Raw genomic sequence first — 13,728 nt, 5'->3', positions numbered from 1 at the left:
TGTGCAGTGGGAAAAGCATATAAGTGTTTAATATAAAAAAAATTCAGTGAGTGCTGGGTCTGCCCGGCACCAAGCATAGCTTCAATACTGAGGCCAATTTATTTTTCCTTTCAAAACCTACATCATTTGACGAACATACCTGCATTGTTCATGTTATATACACAAGCATGCAAATTTTTTCACTTAGTCAATTTTATTGCAACCAGTGAATATTCAAAACAAGTAAGATACTTGTAATTCTTTCAATTTTCCAATGAATTGGGTACCGTAATTAATGGAGTATAAACCGCACCTGTGGATTAACCGCACCCCCAACTTTGGACTAAAAAAAGAAAAAAATCCTACTCACATTTAAATGCATAAACAAAAACTAGGTTAAAGATTTCAAAGTATCCAAAGAGATTACCGGTACGCGGAAATCTGCTGTTCTTGATCAATTCATCTACAAATGTTAGCAAGAAAGAAAGGTCCCGACAATTATTGGCCACTTTAATACACACTCACTCACCTCACAGTCACAGTGTACACACACACAGCACTGCCGTTCTTGTAAATTGCAAACTACGATACGGTACCACTACCAGTACATCTTATCAAATAATGATCTCTGTCTTTCCCCGCGTAGGAGGAAGAAACATTCACATTTCTTGCATCACAACCTCACAATCACTTTCAGAATTTGTCTAGTATTCGATGTCTTAGCATGAATTTTGGATACGGGATTACAGGAAGGTTCAAGAAACAAAGAAATTTGTATTTTTTACAGTTGTTTTTACGACTTCGTGCCGTCTCACTCATGTGTGATGTACATGGTATCTTATGAAAAGCAAACGGGAAAGAAAAAATAAGCTGGCGCGAAACGGGACTATGGAGGGGAGGGGTTAAAATGAATAGCGCCAGCTTAAGTCGCACTATAACCACAATACAACGCAAGCGCTAGCTCAGCTCACTCAACTCTCGCTCAGCTGTGACAAAATATTACCGAGTATGCTTGGCATCTCATTGAACTTAGCCAGGGAACTTCGCTGCTTTGAATCGAGAATAAAGTCGAAATTAGTGTCATGAAGGTGGGTGCGTAATAATCGCTTCCCATTACCCACGGCTCATACCCCTCTAAACGACATTGCCCTGGGCGGCTACGCCCGGCCACTCGATGTGTTGTAAACTGGCAGACGTCTTACATGTTCGGGAGGGGTTACGACTGGCTGGCTCAGACCTGTCACCGTGGATAAACCGCACCCCCGACTTTTGCTTCTATCCCGCCGAGAAAAAGGTGCGGTTAATAGACCGTTACTTACGGTATATATTTTTTGACACGTGTCTCTACTGCACCAATTCAAATACTGTATTATAAATACAAAATTTGACTTTGTCATGTTTAGGTCCAAAAGTCAACAAACCGATAATTTGTAGTTTATTGAGTTTGAAAGACTATTTAAGTAACCTTTGTTCTTTGTGTAATCTTATCATTTTTTTTATCATATGTTTTCATAACCTGAATTCCATTGAGTAATATCTTGGCCTTGATCCAAATCTACATCCATCGTCATACTTAAATCAGCTTATCTCTAAAACTCACATTTATTTCGGATTCACATTAATGATAGAACATGAAACGTGCATCATTTATTCCTGTGTATTAATAGCACCTTAATGATCTTATTTGCAGGATGTTAATGGTATTCTGCTTTTATATTTAGGCTTGTCACATCAAAAGGATATCTAGACTAAACCGATTACTTATATTAAAAAATGAAAAAAATAGCAATTGAAACATGACTTTCTAACGCCTGTGCCCTGTTAATTAATGCCCTGGCTTTACATGTACCGGTAGCATGAGCTGCTGCTGCTTTCAGTGCTCGATGCATTTGAAGGAATTTATCTTTCTGGGAGTCGATTTTATACCTCACCTGGGGGCCGTTTCATAAAGCTGTTCGCATTAAGTTAAGAGCGACTTTAAGAACAACTGGTAAACCTTTCTTACGCGCAAAACCATCGCCAGTGAATGTACCATTTATCACCAGTCATTCTAAAAATTGCTCTTAACTTACGAACAGCTTTATGAAACACCCACCAGGGTTGATTGCATCATTACTATGTGGGTACTGTAATATCTCTTGTTGAAAGAAACACCCAAAACTCACACCTTTCTGATAGAAAGACGAGAGTCAGAACTAGGAACAACACGTCACTTCATGTCATGTCCAGATACACGTTTACCCTTGTCCTTGGATTCTGTCTTGCACTTATACATGTATGCACAATGATCTCTCCCTGGGGAGGAGTGCAAGAATGAAAAGTAAATGATTATATTAATGATAAAAATAATGATAGCGATGATTATAATAATTATAATGATATTCACCATCTCAATCACAGTCGCAATGTCAGTCTCAATCATAATCACGATCTCAATCACAGTCTCAATCTCAGTCACAATCTCAGATTCAATTTCAATCACAATTTCAATCTATATCACAGTCACAATCTCAGTCTCAACACAATCTCAATCACAGTCTCAATCACAATCTCAGATTCAATTTCAATCACAATCTATATCACAGTCACAATCTCAGTCTCAATCACAATCTCAATCACAGTCTCAATCACAATCTCAGTCACAATCTCATATTCAATTTCAATCACAATCTCAATCTATATCTCAATTACAATCTCAGTCTCAATCACAATCACAGTCTCAATCACAGTCTTAATCACCATCTCAATCTCAGTCTCAATCACAATCTCAATCACAGTCTCAATCACAGTCTCAATCTCAATCTCAATCTCAGTCTCAATTATAATCTCAATCACAGTCTCAATCTCAACCTCAATCTCACTCTTCAAAAATTAGTTTAATACATTTATACAGCGCTTGCATTTTTAATTACGGTACTTACTTTAACCCGGTCATTGGATCCTGGCATGCTTGCCCCTAATGAAGGCACTTTCTCCACTCCCAAGGGAGCATTCCAACAAGAGTTCCAAGACTCAATTGATAAGCATACTAGTCTACATAAGCTTTTGCATCCTACCGTGTACCCACTATGACCTGAGTCGAGAGTGGCAAAGTGTGGATTGATGCCTTGCCAAAGGATGCTAGGCCTTAATATCGTTTTGAAGACATGCATGTAATGTAAGCAAATAATGACAGCATACTGGTATATATCATTTTTCGATCAAATAATTAAAAATATCAGAATTATTGATCAAAGAACAACAGTATATTAGCCTGGGCATGGTAGCTTTATTAAATTTAGCCTCACAACTTTGCAACAAGTAACGAAATGTTGTTTTTTATGGGCTGTACCATGACCTAGCTCTGGTCACATGACATCATCATGTATACATCTGATTTCAAAGGGTATATTTTTGTAGGAGTTTTGGGGGGACATGGAAATAAAGAATTTTGTTAGCGCACTGTGGAATCTTCATGGATGGTTCCAGGAGAGCCATGGTCTGTAAAATGCTGGTTTGAGACATTTCCAAAATAACAGCTATTCATGGCATTGTGTAGAAAAAAATAGTTTTGTTTTCAATGTTTTGAATATTGATGTCATTGGAGATTAATCACACATTATATATTTTATGGGTTCTTTCACTCTTTGGAGCACGGAAGGATTGGTATTAAGAATGGAACAATGCAGGCAATATGTGCTGTCTCAAGTAGGTTACTTTTACCCTTTTTACACACGCTAAAATTTCCTTAACCCCGTACTATAGGTGGGGCTAAATGGCAATTTAGCCCCACCTATAGTACGGGGTTAAGCTTAGCCCACTTTCTTTTTACACAGCATTTTTGCAAAGTGGGCTAACCCCACCTTTAGTACGGGATTATTTGGCCCTGCAAAAAAGCAGGGTTATCCCAGCAATTGCGGTGCTAAGAGCGATAGTACGGGGTTAAGATCGCTAGTGTAAAACGAAAGTGGGCTAAGCTTAACCCCGTACTATAGGTGGGGCTAAATGGCAATTTAGCCCCACCTATAGTACGGGGTTAAGGAAATTTTAGCGTGCGTAAAAAGGTACGAGTGAAGTAGTTGTACTACGAATGATCGACAAAAACCACTAGTCCGGGGTTAGCGAGTTTCGTGTGTGAAAAGCAAGTATTCCTTATCCGGGGTTAGCGATAACAATTTGGCATGTGTGAAAAGGAAAAAAAATAGTACGGGGTTAAGGATAGTACGGGGTTAGCGATAGTCCGGGGTTAAGAAAATCCTGTGTAAAAAGGGTATTTGATCCAATTTGATATTCAGATGTAGGCCTTCGTCATAGCCCTACCAATTATCTGAGGCAAATCAGTGGTGCGCTCAGATTCTTTCATTTAACCAAAGCCTTTTGTCAATAATTTGGGCCTTAATATGTATTGTGCAGTATTTAATTTCTTGATAAGTTTTGATGACTTTTCTTAATATCACTTTGAAAACATTATATTTCACTCCATTATCATAAGGACCAAGTCATTACGTTTATTTTTGAAAAAAAGTTTAAACACTAAAATAAAAGGGCAATTAGGGTTTATGGACATAATAAAAAAAATCCCCAAAAGTTGCTTAAATTTCAAATTGCACATCTTTACATTCATATGCTTAACTAATTTTTTCCCATATTTTTATGAAATTGTTTTGATTTAGTTAGAAACTATCAATGAAATGAATATTCCCTTCTTTCTCAACTCTGAGTGATCGTTCGCAATTGATATCACACACCGTCTTCTTGCATGTACATGAAAGTCTACATGTGGGACTACAATATGTGCAATATTGTAGTCCCACATGTAGACTGATCCAATCTCAACTATGGAAATTCATTAATATCATAATTCTAGATACATGAAGACCAAATGTTTACATTGTCTCCTTTGAAACAAAGGGGAGCACACCACATTGTCAATATAATGATGCAAATGATGCAAAAGTAAACAAATACTTTGAAGAGATGTATGCTTTGAGATGTTGGCATTAAAACGGGAGTCCTGGGCCCTGTCTTAAAAAGAGTTATGATTGATCCGATCAATCACAACTATGGACGGCCAGCAACATCAACATCTATTATGCATGTTTGTTCAAAGTATTTTCTAGCTATGAGGTATATTCATGCATTCACTGTTTTCTTGACAATTAAGTATACTTGTCTCTGTTTCAAAGGACATTGAGCAAATTTCCTAAGGAAAAAAATATGACATTGATGGATTTCCATATACTTGAGATTGATCGGATCAATGGTAACTCTTTGTAAGACAGGGACCCTGGTTTTAAAAAAGGTTCTTGCATAGCCCATATATGGATGCTAACTTTTCATATTACGTTACCACCATGGCAGTTCTTATGAATTGAGGTGCTTGTTAATAAGAGTGGGTTGCTCATTGGATATTGATATTGAAATGAGAAGTTATGTTTATTTCAGCCACGTCTAACTGCAGTTTTGTTGATGAATAAAGTTGTCGGACTCCTTGGTCAATTATATATACCCATTAATTTAGACACACATTGAAAATCATTTGGGCAAAATTTTGTATAATTAGACAAATTCTAAATGTGTGTAGGAATAAAGTAAATAGCTGGAATGCTTTGAAGATAAATGCCAGATGTGTTGATGATTTCAAAATGAGTTCGTACCGAATCCAATGAAATAACCACCCAAGGTGTCTGTAAAGTACGAATGAGAATTATGTGTCAAAGGAATCCTGGAAGAAGTTGTGTAATTGCTTTAGAAATTACCAAAATGAGAACGATGTTCGGGCATATTGTCAGGTCTTTTTTCAAGCAATAATATTACACTGCCCCACATGTGCTTATCTGTGTTGGCGATCTTCAGTGAGATTGTTTTAACCTTCATTTAGATACAGACTTTCTCATGATATCAGTGTTTAATGTAAATACTTTCTTTTGTCTTTAAAACCAAGTTCGTTTCTTGAAACTAGCTGTAGAAGGGACCCCAAATTTTCCTTCCTGATTTTGGGAAGAATTGGTTTCATAGCTATGGCGACGCCGACGCCACAGGAGCCAGGCAATTTTTAATACTCATTATGCAATGCTTTACTTCAGGTCTTCAAGGTGAGGGTAAATTGAGCATATAAAAGGATATATTATAAACTTGCTCATTAGCTATTGAAAAGTACAAACTGTGTGTCGGGTGTGACGTCACATTTCAGTCAGTTATACTTTGCTATTATTTCGTTGTGGATGCCATGATTTACCAGTATTAAAGTAAGTTTTGAGACCGCGTTATTCTGTAGTCATACTTTGTCAGAGAAAATGACTTTGCTAATTGCTTTATTGGACTTAAAAGCTGTAGTTTGATATATTGAACTTATGTTTTGGAAATTTCTTTTTGTCTCAACTATAAGCCTTGATTCACAAACAAAGGTTCAGTCAAAACAAGACATTTGGAATCTAGGTTGAAGTTTGTGTTTTCATCATTATCTCAGTTATCATTCACATGACTTACAATACTCTACAATGTTTATATAATCGGTATGTGGCAGTGTAGTGTGAGTGAGTGTGTGTTTGTGTGTGTGTGTGTGTAAGAAACAGCACATACATCATGGACTTTAGTATTTCCCTATTTTCCACTTCCGGATCTGTTTGAACAGCATGGGAGGAAACGTGACCATGACAAAGCTAAAGTTACAGTTAAACAAGGTTAATATCTGACCATAGTGCATAACTCATACCAATGGGGGATCCGGACGAGGGCGAGAGCCGCGCCCGCCCCTTCTATGTATTTTTTAGAGTAGACCCTATGAACATACTGTACATATTATTAGCTAAGTCTATTAATAAAATTGTCATCTGTACCCCCCCTTTCTCTATTTCGAAATTCTGGATCCGCCATTGCATACAGTATACAGAACAGTATCTTGCTTTATACATGTCATGTACATGTATGTTTCATTTTATTTAGGGCTGTCAGCTTCAATGAATTGCTCAGTGAGGTAAGGCACACCGAAAATTTAAGAAGTAATAGAAAATTAGGAGTTCCCAAATCTTTACAAACAAAGAAAAGTCGGCATCAAATTTTGTACAGAATTGGATTATTGGAGCCTGCATATGAAAATGCTTTATGCTAAGTTTGCCATAACACTATCAAGATAGTGAGAGATTTGGCAGCATGGCAGGAGTTGGAGGGGGAGGGGGGGAGCACTACCAGTTTAATAGGCAAAATTGCTTTTGTAAATTTGATGTTACTGGAAGTATCAAATAAAGGAATTCTTTAACCCACCCCCCAAAAAAATACATGCTCATGCTCAAAAATACATAAAATGGGTTGTTTTGAACTGATGTCAGTACTTTACATACAGTGATAAAGCTGATCAAAATTGCAAATATCAGGAAAAAGACAGTAGCAAAATATTTTATGCCTGAAAGCTATTTAATATAGTAGGGAGTTTTGTACATGTACTTGTAACAGCCTTTTAAAGCTGTTGACAATTTCTAATTTTGTAAGATATTTCAAATTGTTTTCACTATTTACAACATGTAAACAGTTGCAAAGCCAATGGCTACAATATCCTATTTGTATTCAATACATGCAGCCAGTATACTTTTGGATTACTGTAAACGTCAAGGGAGTCTCCAGAAATCCGCAAATGGCTTTTCCTATTTGTACATGTAGATAAACATATTTTGTATGATACATGAATGTTTCCATAATTATGTGCATATTGGTAATAATAATATTGGTATTCAGTACTTTTATAGCACATATTATAATCCATTTAACATCTCTACGCGCCTGCAGAGGGACTTTGATATTATTAACCTGGCTTTAGCCCGAAAAGCCTTACGAAACACACAAGCATTTTAAGGAATAACTTCCTGCCAGGTATCCATTTACCTCACCTGGGTTGAGAGTAGCACAATTTGGATCAATTTCTTGCTAAAGGGAATTACATTGTGGCTGGAATTCGAACCCACAACCTTCTGTTTCAAAGTCGGGAGACAAATCCACTGGGCCAAAGTGCTCCAAATGATAGTTGTATTGGCCCTAGTTGGCCATGACAGAGGCATCGTACATTTTTTCCTTTCACATTGGTTTATTCTTGTGGGCTTGTATAATTGTGTATTTGAGTCTGCGAGAATGTTCTGGAAGCTCTTTAAGATTGTTTCTTCCCATGTTCTTTCCCCTAAAGTAGGTCAGTTGAGTAAACTTTAGAGACCTTCGATGGCTATTTTTGGGCACGTTATAACCTTGATAGAAAAAGGGTGTCTGCTTCTAGTGGCATGAGAATCGACCGCACAAAACATCCATGTTATATACATGGATATTTTCATTTGTGCATTACTATGTACTGGAACATGCATGAATGTGGGTATGTGAATTTGCATGTACATAAAGGAGTCGTCTTGATAGGGTTTATTTTCTATAGGTCTAATGCCAATTCGTCCAGTTACCAACTCATCTACTATCATTCGGTCTACCATCAGTTTGTCCACTATCGACCAGTTGTTCCAATATCCATTTAGTCCATATACCATTTGGTCTTATTGGACTACATGTAAGTGTTTATTGGGCGAAATGAATGAAAATGAAAATAAAATGGATATTAGACCAACTGGTTATGAAACAACATGGTCATAGACAAGCTGGTTATTAAAATGAAGTGATGATTGGACTACATAGTTATTGGACCAAATGATTGTTAGACGAAATGTTGATGGTCAGAATTGCATTAGACTAATTGACTAAATTAAAAAAAATACACAGGGGCTCAGGGCGATTTTGCTCTGTAAGTTACAGTTACAGTTAGCCCCAGAAAATTAAAAATATATATATATTTTGTGCCTGGCTCAGATTGAGCTCTTACAGGTCCTTGGAAGACTCAAAATGACTTAAGCACACTGTTTTTCAGCATTTCAATGTTTTTGACACCGTTGTATAAACATTACATATACATTACGTACCATACACGTGAAATGTATCAACTTTTTACTTTTTTTTTTGGGGGGGGGCATGCATGATGTCCACTTTTCACTGGAAGTTGCCCCCTGCACCTCAAGAGCATTTTGGATTAAACAATAGTTCTTTAAAGGACAAGTCCACCCCAACAAAAAGTTGATTTGAATAAAAAGAGAACAATCCAACAAGCATAACACTTAAAATTTAATCAAAATCGGATGTAAAATAAGAAAGTTATGGCATTTTAAAGTTTTGCTTAATTTCACAAAACAGTTATATGCACATCCTGGCTGGTATGCAAATGAGGAATCTATGACGTCATCCACTCACTATTTCTTTTGTATTTTATTATATCAAATATGAAATATTCTAATTTTCTCCTCATATTCAAGTGATACAATGATTAATTCCTCCCTGAACATGTGGAATTAGCATTGCTTAATACTATATGGTTCAGTCAAGTTGGTCCTTGGCAAATCTATAAAAAATGAAATATTGTATAATTCAAACAATAAAAAACAAAAGAAATAGTGAGTGATGGACATCATCGACTGACTCACCTACATGTAATTGTGCATATCACTGTTTTGTGAAAAATAAGCAAAACTTTAAAATATAAAAACTTTCTTATTTTACATCCGATTTTGATTAAATTTTCAGCACTATGCTAGTTTGATTTTTCTCTATTTAATCAAGTCCGAATTTTCCTGGCGTGGACTTCACCTTTAAATGATTAAAATTATTCAAAATTATTCTCTGGAGGTTGATGAACCTTACACTTGTATTCTAATCTATTGTTTGATATCATTATCAAGGTAAAATATATTTTCCCATTATACACATGCTGCAGGCGTACTTAAGTAAAATATATAATTTTATTGAACAAATTATTAAGGAAATCAAACAATGGGCAAAAAACAAAGAACGAACTCGCCAGCTTTGCACAGATGGGGAAATAGATAACCCACATTTGTAAAACTTTAAGTGATTTGTTTCAAGACAAAAAAAAAGTTTTGTAATGTAAACTTTTCAACAAGAGGAGGAAGTCAAGGGCGAAGCGATTGCTGGAGTTTTAAAAGTTTATTGCCCATATTTGACATTGGGAGCATCAAGGTCGGATGCTATGGCTGAAATGATTGCACAATGTGACATCAGATTACACAGGGAAAGGAACAAAGGAAATATGCTCACATAGAAGTCAGAGAAATACCCCCCCCTCCTCCCCCTTTCTGTCTCTCTATCTATTTCTCTCTCTATCTGTTTCTCTCTCTTTCTATCTGTTTCTCTCTTTCTCTCTTTCTTTCTGTTTCTCTCTCTCACTCTCTGTGTCTTTGCTGATCACATGCAGGTTCAGTTGATTTAATTCCCTTTTCTAATTGTTAATTGATTGATTTTTCATTTATTTCTTTCATTTAATATGAATTTATTTACTGGGGGGGTGTCAATTTCTTATTTTCGCTTTGAAATAATGAAATATCAAATCGGCTTTATTAAAAGTAAATGTGTTTATTATCATGTGCCTAGCGTTGTCAATATTCCAGACCCTGTTTTTAGTGGAAGTAAAATAATTTCATTTTTTAGGGGAGGAGGATACAGGCTATTTCCCTTTCCTGGTCATTTGTTGAGGAATGGGGCTTTATTTCATTTTATTGTCTCACCTGCATAGCAGAGTGAGACTATAGGCGCCGCTTTTCCGACGGCGACGGCGGCGGCGGCGGCGGCGGCGGCGACGGCGGCGTCAACACCAAATCTTAACCTGAGGTTAAGTTTTTGAAATGACAGCATAACTTAGAAAGTATATGGACCTAGTTCATGAAACTTGGCCATAAGGTTAATCAAGTATTACTGAACATCCTGCCTGAGTTTCATGTCACATGACCAAGGTCAAAGGTCATTTAGGGTCAATGAACTTAGACCATGTTGGGGGAATCAACATCAAAATCTTAACCTAAGGTTAAGTTTTTGAAATGTCATCATAACTTAGAAAATATATGGACCTAGTTCATGAAACTTATACATATGGTTAATCAAGTATCACTGAACATCCTGCATGAGTTTCACGTCACATGACCAAGGTCAAGGTCATTTAGGGTCAATGAACTTTGGCTGAATTGGGGGTATCTGTTGAATTACCATCATAACTTTGAAAGTTTATGGATCTGATTCATGAAACTTGGACATAATAGTAATCAAGTATTACTGAACATCCTGTGCAAGTTTCAGGTCACATGATCAAGGTCAAAGGTCATTTAGGGTCAATGAACTTTGGCCAAATTGGGGTATTTGTTGAATTACAGCCATAAATTTGAAAGTGTGTTGGTCTAGTTCATAAAACTTGGACATAATAGTAATCAAGTATCACTGAACATCCTGTGCGAGTTTCAGGTCACATGATCAAGGTCAAAGGTCATGTAAGGTCAAAGAACTTTGGCCACGTTGGGGGTATTTGTTGAATTGCCATCATATCTCTATAAGTGTATTGGTCTAGTTCATAAAATGTGGAAATAAGAGTAACCAAGTATCACTGAACATCTTGTGCGAGTTATAGTAGTTTTCAAAATCAGCACTGCTGCTATATTGAATCGCGTGATGCAGGTGAGACGGCCAGAGGCATTCCACTTGTTTCTCTTAAATAAGCGAGAGACATATCACATTTTCTATATTCACTTTCCTACTCAGGGCAATATTGGATCCAATCAGTTTTGCTAGCATAGACCGGCATGGTCTCATGTTTCAAAGGGTTCAAATCTCTGCTGCAGCACTTAGTGTCCTCTTGCAAGGTATTAATCTACATTTGCCATGCTTGACCCAGGTGGGGTAAATAGTTACCTCGCACAGATTGTTTCCTTGATATGCTTGTGCATACTGTATGAAGGCTTCCCTGGCTCAAGCTTAGTTTAAACCCTATTTAGGCCGGGGGGGGGGGGGGGGGGGCTCTACGATTCGCGCAGTACTTTCGCCGCACGAACTTCTTTGACCGGGTCGCTCACTGACTTTTTACTTTCAACTTTTGCGCAACTGTTGAGACCAATTTTGTGACGCCCGGGTACGCGGTTCCAAAATTATGCAACATTTGTAAGTGTATGTCAGACCTAAAATTGCTCAAAAACGTCATTTCGTGTACAAAGTCGAAGCAAATTGTGTTTTCAACCAGAAACCATAAATGTATGATTATTTTAGCTTTGCTGGTCTAAATGGATTTGTTTTATGCTGTTTATGATCTCAAGAGAGTCCCCAACAAAGTTATTTGAAATTACAATGAAAAACAAAAGGTAAGAAAAACAAAGAAATACATAAGAAATTGCAAAAAGCAATCTAATACATAAGATATTGATCTGATATTGCAATTTTTCACATACATTTGCTAAGAACACCACATAGAGTTTCTATACCAAAAATTAGAACATTTGGAGCCTTGTTTAGTGAGTATGATTTTGCATACTGATTATGTATAAATTAGCATAATTACTTAGTAGCGATTGGCAATACTATACAATTTCGTAGATTATGTCCCAGACGACCTGCGTGCCAAGTTTGGGCACAATCGTGCGATCGACGGCCACGATCTCAAGGCCCCCACCCCCACGTGCCATACGATCTCCCAAAATACCCTGGCCTAGATAGGGTTAAGGAATCTAGCCATATTGCAGTGGAAACCGAGCAATCGCAGTGGAAAACAGTTAAGTGGAAACCAGTTTAACGTGTAATGGGGACGCTTGAAGCAGTCTTGGAAGCGATCTTAAGTGGTCTTCCAAACCAGTTTGGAAAACCACCTCGGGATGTGGTTTTCGAGACCGATTTGCCTTGTTAAACTGGTTTAAGAGTAGGTGGGAACACAGCCATTCTTCGGGAAGTTATCTCCACAAGGAAATACAAGTATGTGTGCATGTTTAGCGCTGCTGTGCATAGAATGTCTATGATGCAATTTTTGATTTCGCGCAAAACGTATGACTCCACTGAGAGCATTCCCATATAGCAACCGGACAACTTTACGTGAAGTGGTTCGGGAAACCAGTTAAGAAGATGGTGATGAGGACACTAGCAAAGCAATCTTCTAAAACTGGTTTTCCGGTACTAAGCTGGTTTTTAGGGAAACTATTTCAAGAAAGTATACTGAGAACGGGGTCATTATTAAAGTGTGAGAAAAGAAACCTAGCCAAGCCCATGTCCGTGCATGATGTATGCCCTCGAGGGCAACAGAGCCAATGCTGTTGTCCAATATGAAATAGCGCTCTGAACGGGTTAACGAGTTTGTGTGAGAAAAGCAAGCTTTTTCTTTGCCGGGGTTAGGAAGAAACTTTTGCCTGTGAAAAAAAAAATTAGTACGGGATTAGGATAGTACAGTGTTAAGAAAACGTAGTGAGAAAAGCATATTAGAGACTTTTGATTATAAGTGTTAAGCGCTGTCTATAAAGCAAGTATAGTTTATTTTTGAACAAAATATATAGAAAGTCATTTTGAAGCGCATAGCGAATATTATCTCTGTGCTATACCTCATCAGAATATCATTACCGGTATCATTTTGGATGACACAATAAAAGTCCAATTTTATTTGCATAATTGAATATTCACTAAAACGTTTTCTGCTTTCAACAGGTGTACAAGTAATGGGTCAATATGATATTATTAGTTCTTTATCATGCTTCAGACACAGCAGCTGCTAGAATATAACAGTCAATGCTTTTGTTACGGTCTCATCCAAAGTTTGTTTATATTTATAGGAGATATGAGAAGGTCTTTATGGTCTCTTCCAAATGCAACTATCAAATGGGACAGATGTCCCACCCCAAAATAGATTTCACATGTATATTTATACTATTCAAAGGCAAT

The sequence above is a fragment of the Lytechinus pictus genome, chromosome 5, assembly GCF_037042905.1.
Source record: "Lytechinus pictus isolate F3 Inbred chromosome 5, Lp3.0, whole genome shotgun sequence".
Lineage (NCBI taxonomy): Eukaryota > Metazoa > Echinodermata > Echinoidea > Temnopleuroida > Toxopneustidae > Lytechinus > Lytechinus pictus.
This window is presented reverse-complemented; position numbering follows the sequence as displayed.